The sequence below is a fragment of the Loxodonta africana genome, chromosome 8 (assembly GCF_030014295.1).
Source record: "Loxodonta africana isolate mLoxAfr1 chromosome 8, mLoxAfr1.hap2, whole genome shotgun sequence".
Classification (NCBI taxonomy): Eukaryota; Metazoa; Chordata; class Mammalia; order Proboscidea; family Elephantidae; genus Loxodonta; species Loxodonta africana.
In genome coordinates this window covers 38,420,360-38,433,236 of record NC_087349.1, presented here as the reverse complement: position 1 = coordinate 38,433,236, position 12,877 = coordinate 38,420,360, and the positions used below count along the sequence as shown (strand labels likewise).

The following is a 12,877-nucleotide window of genomic DNA, read 5'->3' as shown; positions in this document are numbered from 1 at the left end:
GAGAAGGAAAGTACATGGGAAGACAGTTGGCTAAATTTATTTCATGTATCACTAATAACTTTGCAAAAATATTCGTGACTGCTGGGCAGCATTTCTCATCATGGAAAAAAGAACATTTTACAATAAACTTTGGCAGAGAAAAATGTATTCTGTATGAAATCATTTCTCACATTTCCAAGCCGATATAAATTAATATGCAAATAGTACCAAGAAAAAAGTGATTGATCTTCACATTTTCATGAAATCAACATGTGGTTTAAATTTGTCATTTTATGAATATTTTGCAAAACAGTCTGCTTCCTAGCTTCCAAAAAATGACAAAATGTACAAGGCATAGGTTTTAAAACTTGGCAAAGTTTTTTTAGTCAAAGAAAAAAATGGGTGGAGGAACAATCAATAAATTATGATCATTTGAGTTATTACTGTTTTTATATTTATAACAGCACATATGTCAACTTTATACAAAGAATGGTATCAAAAGTCATTATGATGCTCCCTTTAATCATCCATCTAAAACTTAAATATAGAGAATAACAATGCTGAAAGACACCCTAACTTAAGCTTCCCAGAATAAACTATGAGGTCATTCTAATTGTAGAAAAGACATTTTAGAAGTCTAACCCAAGTTTCTTTTGTTTTATTCATTGAATTAATGGACTAATCACAGATGAATTCAATTATTTTTCTGCCAGTACAATACGGTTCAGTAGTAGAATTCTTGCCTTCCATACGGGAGACCTGGTTTCAATTTCCGGCCAATGTATCTCATGTGCTGCCACCACCCATCTGTCATTGGAGGCTTGCATGTTGCTATGATGTTGAACAGGTTTCAGTGGAGCTTCCAGACTAAGACAAACTAGGAAGAAGGCGTACCAAACAATCTACTTCCAAAAATCTGCCAATGAAAACCCTATGATTTATAACGGTCTCATTCCCAACCTATCATGGGACTCTGGGGATGACACAGGACAGACAGCATTTAGTTTGGTTGTATACAGCGTCATCACAACTCTTGGGCCAACTTGAGGGTGCTAACAACAACCACAATGATAAAAGTAATTTCTGGAAGGAGTACCCTTTTACTCAGCACTCAATCTGGTACCTAGCCATGAATGAAGGCTGGGGTCATGAGCACCCTCTGCCAAAGTGGAATGGATGTTATACTAAGAGTCAAGAGGCCTGTTCAGCAAACAATTCCTTTTGCAACCTTAGCAAATAACTTCACCATTATTTTTCTCTAACCTTCTCATTTTTAACTTGAGGGAACTGGATTAGATCTGATACAGCAAATAGATTCTTTGCTCATGCCAGCTCCTTCTGTATGCTGGTATGATTGCTGGGCATGCAAAAAGGATGCTTTGGGTTCAGTGGGAAAGTGTGCTTTGATCAATTAGCAATATCTGCCATGGGCAACAGTCCATAAAGGTGCTGTTCATTTCACATATCTGAGCTAGATGATTATTGGATATCCCTTGAACTCAGTTTGGTATACCAAACCCGTTGCCGTCGAGTCGATTCCGACTCATAGCGACCCTACAGGACAGAGTAGAACTGCCCCATAGAGTTTCCAAGGAGCGCCTGGTGGATTTGAACCGCCAATGTTCAGGTTAGCAGCCATAGCACTTAACCACTACGCCACCGGCGTTTCCAATTTGGTATAATGAGGAATAATAATGAACTAATCTATAGCTATAGACCATAAAGAACACTAAACTTGAGTTTTTTCATTTATAAAATTAGAACATTGCATGTTTCTAGGTTGTCGTTGTTAGGTGCTATCTAGTCCCTTTCACCTCATAGCAACCCTACGTACGACAGAATGAAACACTGCCTGGTCCTGAGCCATCTCAAGTGGTTGCTATGTTTGAGTCCATTGTTTCAACCATTGTGTGAATTCATCTTCTTTGAGGGTCTTTCTCCTTTATGCTGATCCTATACTTCACCAAGCATGATGTCCTTCTCCAGGGACTCGTCCCTGCTAGTAACATGTCCAAAATACAAGAGACGAAGTCTTGCTATCCTTGTTTCTAAGGAACATTCTGGTAGTACTTCTTCCAAGATAGACAGAAATGTTTCTAGGTAGAAAAACTTTTAAAAAATGACTTTAATGACATTTGAAGATTAATGATTAGAATGAACACTGATGATATTGACCAGTGTTAAGTAGCATTTGGATTCCAAACATATGATATACAAAGTAATGATCTTTCTGGGACATTTTGCTGTACTGTTCACTAATCCTCACCCAATTACCATTTAGTTTTCAGATGCCAAGGCGAGCTGGGGCTATCTGGAACTGGTCTACTACCTGAAGAAGCAGTTAAGGTAGAAAAACAGTGGCACCAATCACAGAGACCTGACCCTCAGAATCTCTTCATATTTGTTCAAAAGGTGCTATTGAACCAGTTTCTAGAACCAAAGGACGATGTTCAATAAAACAGTTCTTCCCTTATGTCTTAGTTGTCCAGTGCTCCTATAACAGATATACCACAAGTGCATGGGTTTAACAAAGAGAAATTTATTCTTTCACAGTTTAGAAGGCTATTAGTCCTAAGTCAGGGTGCCAGCTCCAGGGAAAGTCTTTCTCTCTCTGTCAGTTCTGAGGGAAGGTCCTTGTTATTAATCTTCCCCTGGTCAAGGAGCTTCTCAGCACAGGGACCCTGGGTCCAAAGGACACACTCCACTCCTAGCACTTCTTTCGTGGTGGCATGCGATCCCTCTCTTCTCTGCTCACTTCTCTCTTTTATATCTCAAAAGAGACTGACTCAAGATACAAACTAATCCTGTAGTGAGTCCTGCCCCATTAACATAACTGCCTCTAATCCTGCATCATTAACATCATAGAGGTTAGGGCTTACAGCATATAGGTTAATCACATCAGATCACATAACGGTAGACAACCACACAATACTGGAAATCATGGCCTAGCCAAGCTGATACATATTTTGGGGTTACAGAATTCAATCCATGACATTCTATTTGAAAATATGTCATTAAATAAGCTATATTTCATCTTCAGGTACATTATTTCTGAACTTTCACTTCCAGGTATCTGCCATCCCTACCCTCCTTCAAAGACAGTCCATGTGTAACAGAACAGAGGTGATAAACATTATCCAGAATTTCACAATGTAGATTTATAGGCTGAGAGAAAAACAGCTTTTAGCTAAAGTAGTTCACATTTTTGTCAGGAACGTGAGACTAGATTCTGTAAAACGATAGTGGGAAAAACACCTGCCAAGTGTAAAGTCCAAAGAAGCTTTGGATAATGAAAAGAAAGCTATAAATTCAATTTGGCAAAATAGTGACCACCCCAAAACTGTAAAAGGCTGCAGGCTCCATCTTATAAGGAAGTCTTTGCTTCTGAAAATGTCAGCCATCTGATGTGTTGCAAACCACTCCAATAAAGTTGAAAGTAGCACATGCCATGGTTGCATTACTGATAACTATCATAGCAAATTGTGACTTCTATTCAGTTGATGGAGCCCTGGTGATGCCGTGTTAAGCATTCAGTTGCTAAGCAAAAGGTCAGCAGTTCGAATTCACCAGCCGCTCCTTAGAAACCCTATGGCAAAGTTCTACTTAGTCCTACAGAGTTACTATGAGTCAGAATCAACTTGATGGCAAAGGTTTGGTTTGGTTTTGTTTTCTAATTCAGTTGACAAATGGTAGCAAGTAGAGAAGTAAGTATATATGGACACAATGACTAGACAAAAATTTTTGGTTATTCGATAAAAATGTTACCTATCTAGGAAGGAACTAGTGATTGAACAATTTTTGATTGAAAAAAATAAGACTGGTAAAAACTTACCCAGAGCAAGTTGTTTTTGCAAACTCGACTTCACAAGTTTGTCAAATTAAGCCTCAACGTGGAAATACTAATAGAGTTTAAAATGATTTCCCCCCTGCCTGTATGGGCTAATGACTCACTGGGGAGACCCGAAATGCTCTGCTACAGCATGGCTGCCACAATGAAGGTGCCTTGGACAGCACATATAGCATATGATATTTCAACTGAACACCAGATTCATTAAAAAAAAAAAAAAAACTGTTTCTTGATTTCATATATAAATACACATATCTTCATATTTCAGTTACGTAATTAAAAAAATTATATTTTATATTTTTCTTGGCATTGTTAAGTCTCTTGACTTAAATTTCAGATCAGAAAAACCTCATGGTTTTAAATATATTTGTAGTTTTTTTAATTTTTTTAATATTAATGTTCCATATCACTAAAAGTTTATAGCATATAAACATAATCACGCCAAAAAAAAAAAAAAAAAACATTTACAAATGAGAAAAGGAGCACCTGTTTGATATTTTTCTTTATTAACTCAAGTCTCTTGAATTAAATTTCAGATCAGAAAAACATCACGATTTTAAAAACATTTGTAGTTTTTTTTATTTTTTAGATATTTATGTTATGTATCACTAAAAGTTTATAACATACAAATATATCTAAACAACAAAAAGACACACAACCCAATTAAAAATAAGAAAAGGAAAAAACCAAAAGGTCAACATTTACTCTAAAGCAAAGATGAGAGGATAACAGGACAGGGAAACTAGAGCACTGGAAATTGAACAACCAGAATCCAATTGAAGAGAATGTTAAAACAGTGTAAAAAAAAAAAAATGTAATTAATGTCATTGAATAATTTGTGTAGAAATTGTTAAATGGGAACAGAATTTGTTTCGTAAGCTGTCGCCAAAAATGCAATAAAATATCAAAAATAAATAAATAAATGAAAGGAAAAGGACTGAAAAAACTTTTCTTCAGTGAAGACAGACAAGTGGTGGAAAGGCAAATGAAAAGATGTTTAACATCATTAGTCATTAAACCAAAAACCAAACCCATTGCCGTAAAGTCAATTTTGACTCACAGTGACTATACAGGGCAGAGTAGAACTGCCCACATGATATTCTAGGCTGCAATTCTTCAGGAAAGCAGACTGGCACGCCTTTCTCCAGCGGAGCAGCTGGTGGGTTCCAACAGCCATCATTCTGGCTAGCAGCTGAGCACCTAACTACTGTTCCACTGAGACAGTTCCACTTTCTTTCAAGCCTGTATGCTTGTACAGATCTGAGACTCTGTTCACAGGCAGATTCTCTCTTAATTGCCATTGTCCTCTTAGAAACGTGACAAACAGAAATGAGAAATCCCATTTGTTTATAAAGTCTATCCACTTCCCAGTGCAAGATTATTCCCTGTGGCATCATTTTTACTGCTATTTGGGGTCCATATTTTGGGAGTCTCAAACGTGTAGGATTCTACCACTTCCCCTGAGAGGTATGTTCTGCTAACTGTGGTTTGCTGAAATACAGGTCTCCTGTAAATGTCCCCTTAGTTGTGCTACTACTTACATAGCAGAACTCTGCCACTCAGCAAAGTAATAACTTATTGCTAATGGTCTGTATCTCAATCTCCTTTAATTATTAACCTCTGATGTCTTTGTAGAGAAATATGAGAAATTTTATATTGGGGACAATTGTTCTATATGTGTATATATGTGTTTACAGTCAGTACTCTGTTCCTGGCTCTCCATTGGTCTGTCCTGGACTGACTGTCCTTAGAACTAGCACAATGTCCAAGCCCTAATTTCCAGCCACCAAGCAGAAATCATTTTTGTGCAAAATAATCCACTCCACAGATTCTGTTTTCTACCCAGTGATTTTGACTGTTGAACTATATAGACATCTGAGCTGCAGAGGACCTCAGACACAACCAGGTTAAATTCCCTCATTTTACTGATTTGAAAACAAAAAACAGAAAAACCAAGATCCAGAAAGGTTAAATGACCTATCCAAACTAATACGTTTAATTGAAGTCAAAACAAGACTAAGAAACCTGGTCTATTCACTTCCTGACCTGTGATCTTCCCACCACCTGCCATGATGCCTCATCAAATGGTTCAGTTAACTTTTAGCTGATTACCACTTAACGGTCCGACAGACTTTATAGAATATTAATTTGCTTTTCATGGACACAACACCCACAAAATTTCAAAGTGAGGTTTATTTCTATTAAAATTTGAAACAGCTTTGCTTCCTAAGGTTCAGAGTTAAACCCAGTTAATCTTGGTCCCATGTAAAATGCATGGGCACATAACGCACTTCTTTAGGGCTCTCATTTGGGGGCATAGTTCTTTCTCAATGCTGTCCCTCTGCCAACTAACTAGAATTCCTTGAACAATATTCAGATCACTTTGAAAAATGGAGTTTGGTTTATGAGAATCCATCCGTACACACTCTTCTGGGAATCAACATTTTAACGTTCTTGCTATTACAATAGAAAAGAATAATGGAGTTCTGTTTTTTCTTAGAATACAATGTTTTTTTAGATTTCAGAAACATTTGAATACCTGTTTTTCTCTCACTATTTGTTCTGGCCAAGATCATAATCATGTGTCAGATCTCAGCAAGTAAGGGTATTTTTGCAGTACTTTGGTTATGATAAAAAAACAGAAATGCTGAAAATCTCAAGAAAAAACCTACTTGAATAGAATCTTTCACTTAAGAAGAAAAAAATCTAGGAGAAGCCACTGATAAAAACCTTAGATGGAATGACACATGTCAAAGACCAATCGAGTGGACTGAAGAGATAAAGGAAGCAAGGAAGCTATAAAGCAAGTTTTTCAAGAGGTTTGATTGTAATAGGAACAAAAAAATTGGTGGCTGCCTTATTAAATACCTTGTTTTCAAACTCTTAAAAAATTTTATTGGGGCGAGGCCAAGATGGCTGACTAGGTAGAAGCTACCTCGGATCCCTCTTGCAACAAAGACTTGGAAAAACATGTGAATCGATCACATACATGACAATCTACGAACCCTGACCATCAAACACAGATATAAAGAGTTGACCTGAGTGATAAGTGAGTGAAAAGCTGCATCCTGAAGCAGCAACTGCCTCTGGAGCTGGCGTCCAGCACCACAGCCTTAAGCCCTTGTGGTTTCCTGGTGCCGAGTGGTGGGGCTGATTGAGGCTTGCTGCGCAGGGCAGGCATGGGACACAGCCCTAACCCCTAGGCCCCTGGGGTAACCTCCGTAGAGACTCAGCCAGTGCAAGCAGGCTACATACTGACGGGGCTAACGAGAAAAGGAGCAACCACGGGGAAGCAGCGACTGTTTTCAAAGCCTGAAGCCAGCGTCCCAGTCAGAAAACCTTGGCATCGGGCTTTGGACTGGGTGCAGGGGAGCTGAGCACGGCATCCTGAGATGGCACAAACACGGGACACAACCCTAGACCCCTGAAGTGACCTCAGTGGAAGCCCAGCTGCTGACAGGAGGAGAAGTCACTGGGAGGCAGCAACTGGTTTTGGAGCCTGGAGTGCGGTGTCCCAGCCGGGGAACCTTGGCGCTGGGCTTTGGACTGGGAGTGGAGGAACTGACCACGGCTTCTGAGACAGCACAAGCACAGGACACAGGCCTGACCCTCGGGGGCAATCTTGACCCAACCAGCTCACACAGGCTACACGCCCCTTGGGAATCTCAGATAAAACAGTCATCACCAAACAAGATAAGTAACTTTGTCTATATTCCTGGGTGCTACTCTCTCCTATCTATCTGGTCCCTCCCCTCCCTTCTCAGGCGGCTTCATTAACATTGGAATTTCCTGGGCCAGAGAGTGAAATGCTCTGCAGTTTTTTTTGTTTTGTTTTGTTTTGTTTTTTCCTAACCCATTCTCCAAAACCCAGGACCAAAAATCCTTCCCTGACTTCCTGAAATTGGAATACAAATACAGAATCAGCTCAAGCCAAGCATATGAGATCCCAGTCTTGGGCTTTCATCCCTATAGGGAACAAGGTGGCTATTACAATGCAAAGGCAATTCTGATAGTGATCTGACTGTAATTGTTTTAGCCGATTACTGGAAAGACAAGTTTTGCAGGTCCGATATCTCTACCTATTAAACAGAGCCCTCACTGACCCACAACAGGGAATTGAAGGCTGAAGCTCCATCCAAACCACCCAGGCTCCTGCCATAGGGGACTGAGGATAGTGACACATACCAATCTGTAGAGGTACATGCATTGGATGCCTAAGGTACACCTGCAGAGCCCACCCACCAAAGTGCTTTAGGAATAGAGACACACTTACCTCACTGGCACTTGGGGGAAGCCTGTCAGCATCCTGTCCCCCCCCCAGAGTGTGACCCCCTGCTGCTACTAGAACCTGGTGCACACAACTATCAAAACTACTCCTCTAAGTGAATAGGTGAGAGTCTACACCATACACTTGGTGACCCAAAATCAGATTCTACTCAAGAATAGTAAATGGACTCTTAGGCTTATATATCTGGTAACAGCCCAATAGGACATAAGCAATTCAAAGGCTACAACAATCAAGACAGTGCAATCTAGTAGCCCATCTACGTATATTGAAAGAAAACAAAACCAGATAAGACTCAGTAAGCAAATATAAAATAAATCATTACAATATCTTATAGATGGCTCAGAGACAGCAGTCGATATCAAACCACATAAAGAAGCAGACCATGATTGCTTCTACAACTCCCCAAACTAAAGAATGAAAATCTTTCACAAATGAAGATACAATCCTGGAATTGCCAGATGCAGAATATAAAAAAATAATTTACAGAATGCTTCAAGACATCAGGGATGACCTCAGAAATTAAATAAGGCAATCTACAGAAAAAGCCAAGGAACACACTGATAAAGCAGTTGAAAAACTCAAAAAGATTATTCAAGAACATAGTGGAAAAATTAATAAGCTGCAAGAATCCATAGAGAGACAGCATTCAGAAATCCAAAAGATTAAAAGTAAAATTACAGAATTGGACAACTCAATAGGAAGTCAGAGGAGCAGAATCGAGCAATTGGAATGCAGAGTGGGGCAGTGGGAGGATAAGGCAATTGACACCAATATAGTTGAAGAAAAATCAGATAAAAGAATTAAAAAAAATGAAGAAACCCTAGGAATCATGTGGGACTCTATCAAGAAGGATAACTTGCGTGTGATTGGAGTTCCAGAACAGGGAGGGATAAAAGAAAATACAGAGAGAATAGCTGAAGATCTGTTCGCAGAAAACTTCCCTGACATCATGAAAGATGAAAAGATATCTATCCAAGACGCTCATCGAACCCCATTTAAGATTTATCCAAAAAGAAAAACACCAAGACATATTATCATCAAACTTGCCAAAACAAAAGATAAAGAGAAAATTTTAAAAGGAGCCAGGGATAAAAGAAAGGTCTCCTACAAAGGAGAATCAGTAAGAATAAGTTCAGACTACTCAGCAGAAACCATGCAGTCAAGAAGGCAATGGGATGACATATATAGAGCACTGAAGGAAAAAAACTGCCAGCCAAGGATTATATATCCAGCAAAACTCTCTCTCAAATATGAAGGTGAAATTAAAACATTTACAGATAAATACAAGCTTAGAGAATTTGCAAAAACCAAACCAAAGCTACAAGAAATACTAAAGGAAATTGGTCAGAAAACCAATAATATCAGATACCAGCACAACACAAAATCACAGAAGAGAAGATCCTGATATCGACTCAAATAGGGAAATTACAAAAACAAATTAAGATTAATTTTAAAAAGAAAAAACTGCTCGAAACAGGGAATCATTGAAGTCATTATGTAAAAGATCATAATAATCAAAAAGAGGGACTAAATACAGGAGGCATAGAACTGCCATATGGAGAGGAAAACAAGGCAATATAGGATGATACAAGTTAGGTTTTTACTTAGAAAAATAGGGGTAAATATTAAGGTAACCGCAAAGAGGTATAACAATTGCATAACTCAAAATAAAAACCAAGAAAAACATAACAACTCAGCAAACATAAATTCAACTACTATGAAAATGAGGAACACACAATTTACAAAGAAAAACATCTCAGCACAAAAAAGTAAGTGGAAAAATGAAATTGTCAACAACATGCACAAAAAGGCATCAAAATGACAGCACTGAACACATACTTATCTATAATTATGCTGAATGTAAATGGACTAAATGCACCAAGAAAGAGACAGAGAGTCTCAGACTAGATAAAGAAACACGATCCATCTACATGCTGCCTACAAGAAACACACCTTAGACTTGGAAACACAAACAAACTAAAACTCAAAGGATGGAAAAAAATATATCAAGCAAACAACAGGCAAAAAAGAGCAGGAGTAGCAATATTAATTTCTGACAAAATAGACTTTAAAGTTAAATCCACCACAAAGGATAAAGAAGGACACTACATAATGATTAAAGGGACAATTGACCAGGAAGATATAACCATATTAAATATTTTTGCACCCAATGACAGGGCTGCAAGATACATAAAACAAACTTTAGCAGAACTGAAAAGTGAGATAGACACCTCCACAATTACAGTAGGAGACTTCAACACACCACTTTCAGAGAAGGATAGGACTTCCAGTACGAAGCTCAATACAGACATGGAAGACCTAATTGATACAATCAACCAACTTGAACTCATAGACTTATACAGAACACTCCACCCAACAGCTGCAAAGTATACTTTTTTTTCTAGTGCACATGGAACATTCTCTAGAATAGATCACATATTAGGTCATAAAACAAACTTTTGCAGAATCCAAAACATCGAAATATTACAAAGCATCTTCTCAGATCATAAGGCCATAAAAGTAGAAATCAATAACAGAAAAATTAGGGAAAACAAATCAAATACTTGGAAACTGAACAATACCCTCCTGAAAAAAGACTGGGTTATAGAAGACATCAAGGAGGGAATTAAGAAATTCATAGAATGCAACGAGAATGGAAACACTTCCTATCAAAACCTCTGGGACACAGCAAAAGCAGTGCTCAGGGGTCAATTTATATCGATAAATGCACACATACATAAAGAAGAAAGAGCCAAAATCAGAGAACTGTCCCTACAACTTGAACAAATGGAAAGCAAGCAACAAAAGAACCCATCAGGTATCAGAAGAAAACAAATAATAAAAATTAGAGCTGAACTAAAAGAATTAGAGAACAGAAAAACAATTGAAAGAATTAACAAAGCCAAAAGCTGGTTCTCTGAAAAAATTAACAAAATTGATGAACCATTGGCCAGACTGAATTAAGAAATACATGAAAGGAAACAAATAACCCGAATAAGAAACGAGATGGGCCACATCACAACAGACCCAACTGACATTAAAAGAATCATATCAGATTACAGAAAATTGTACTCTAACAAATTTGCAAACCTAGAAGAAATGGATGAATTCCTAGAAAAACACTACCTACCTAAACTAACACAATCAGAAGTAGAACAAATAAATAGACCCATAACAAAAAAAGAGATTGAAAAGGTAATCAAAAAACTCCCAACAGAAAAAAAAAGCCTTGGCCCGGCCAGCTTCACTGCAGAGTTCTACCAAACATTCAGAGAAGAGTTAACACCACTACTACTAAAGGTATTTCAAAGCATAGAAAATGATGGGATACTACCTAACTCATTCTATGAAGCCACCATATCCGTGATACCAAAACCAGGTAAAAAAAAAAAAAAAGACACCACAAAAAAAGAAAATTACAGACCTATATCCCTCATGAACATAAATGCAAAAATCCTCAACAAAATTCTAGCCAATAGAATTCAACAACATATCAAAAAAATAATCCACCACGATCAAGTGGGATTTATACCAGGTATTTTTTATGCAAGGTTTTTAATTAATTAATTAATTTAATGCAAGGTTGGTTTAATATTAGAAAAACCATTAATGTAATCCACTATATAAATAAAAGACAAAAACCACATGATCTTATCAATTGATTCAGAAAAGGCATTTGACAAAGTCCAACACCCATTTATGATAAAAACTTTCAGCAAAATAGGAATTGAAGGAAAATTTCTCAATAAAATAAAGGGCATCCATACAAAGCAAACAGCCAACATCATTCTAAATGGAGAGAGCCTGAAAGCATTTCCCTTGAGAACAGGAACCAGACAAGGATGCCCTTTATCACCGTTCTTATTCAACATTGTGCTAGAGGTCCTAGCCAGAGCAATTAGGCTAGACAAAGAAATAAAGGGCATCCAGATTGGCAAGGAAAAAGTAAAATTATCTCTATTTGTAGATGACATGATCTTATACACAGAAAACCCTAAGGGATCCTCCAGAATACTACTAAGACCTATACAAAGAAAACTACAAAGTACTAGTGCAAGAAACTAAAAGGGACCTACATAAGTGGAAAAACATACCTTGCTCATGGATAGGAAGACTTAACATAGTAAAAATGTCTATTCTACCAAAAGCCATCTATACATACAATGCACTTCCGATCCAAATTCCAATGACATTTTTTAATGTGATGGAGAAACAAATCACCAACTTCATACGGAAGGGAAAGAAGCCCCGGATAAGTAAAGCATTACTGAAAAGGAAGAAGAAAGTGGGAGGCCTCACTCTACCTGATTTTAGAACCTATTATACAGCCACAGTAGTCAAAACAGCCTGGTACTGGTACAACAACAGGCACATAGACCAATGGAACAGAATTGAGAACCCAGATATAAATCCATCCACATATGAGCAGCTGATATTTGACAAAGGCCCAGTGTCAGTTAATTGGGGAAAAGATAGTCTTTTTAACAAATGGTGCTGGCATAACTGGATATCCATTTGCAAAAAAATGAAACAGGACCCATACCTCACACCATGCACAAAAACTAACTCCAAGTGGATCAAAGACCTAAACATAAACACTAAAACAATAAAGATCATGGAAGAAAAAATAGGGACAACGTCAGGAGCCCTAATACAAGGCATAAACAGAATACAAAACATTACCAAAAATGATGAAGAGAAACCAGATAACTGGGAGCTCCTAAAAATCAAACACCTATGCTCATCTAAAGACTTCACCAAAA

General features: G+C 37.8%; 1 protein-coding gene across 16 annotated transcripts in view; it reads right to left on the bottom strand.

The window, feature by feature from the left end:
* Positions 1-12,877, bottom strand: part of IMMP2L (inner mitochondrial membrane peptidase subunit 2) — a 1,024,913-nt gene that overhangs the window by 411,120 nt on the left and 600,916 nt on the right. The window lies entirely within an intron of this gene.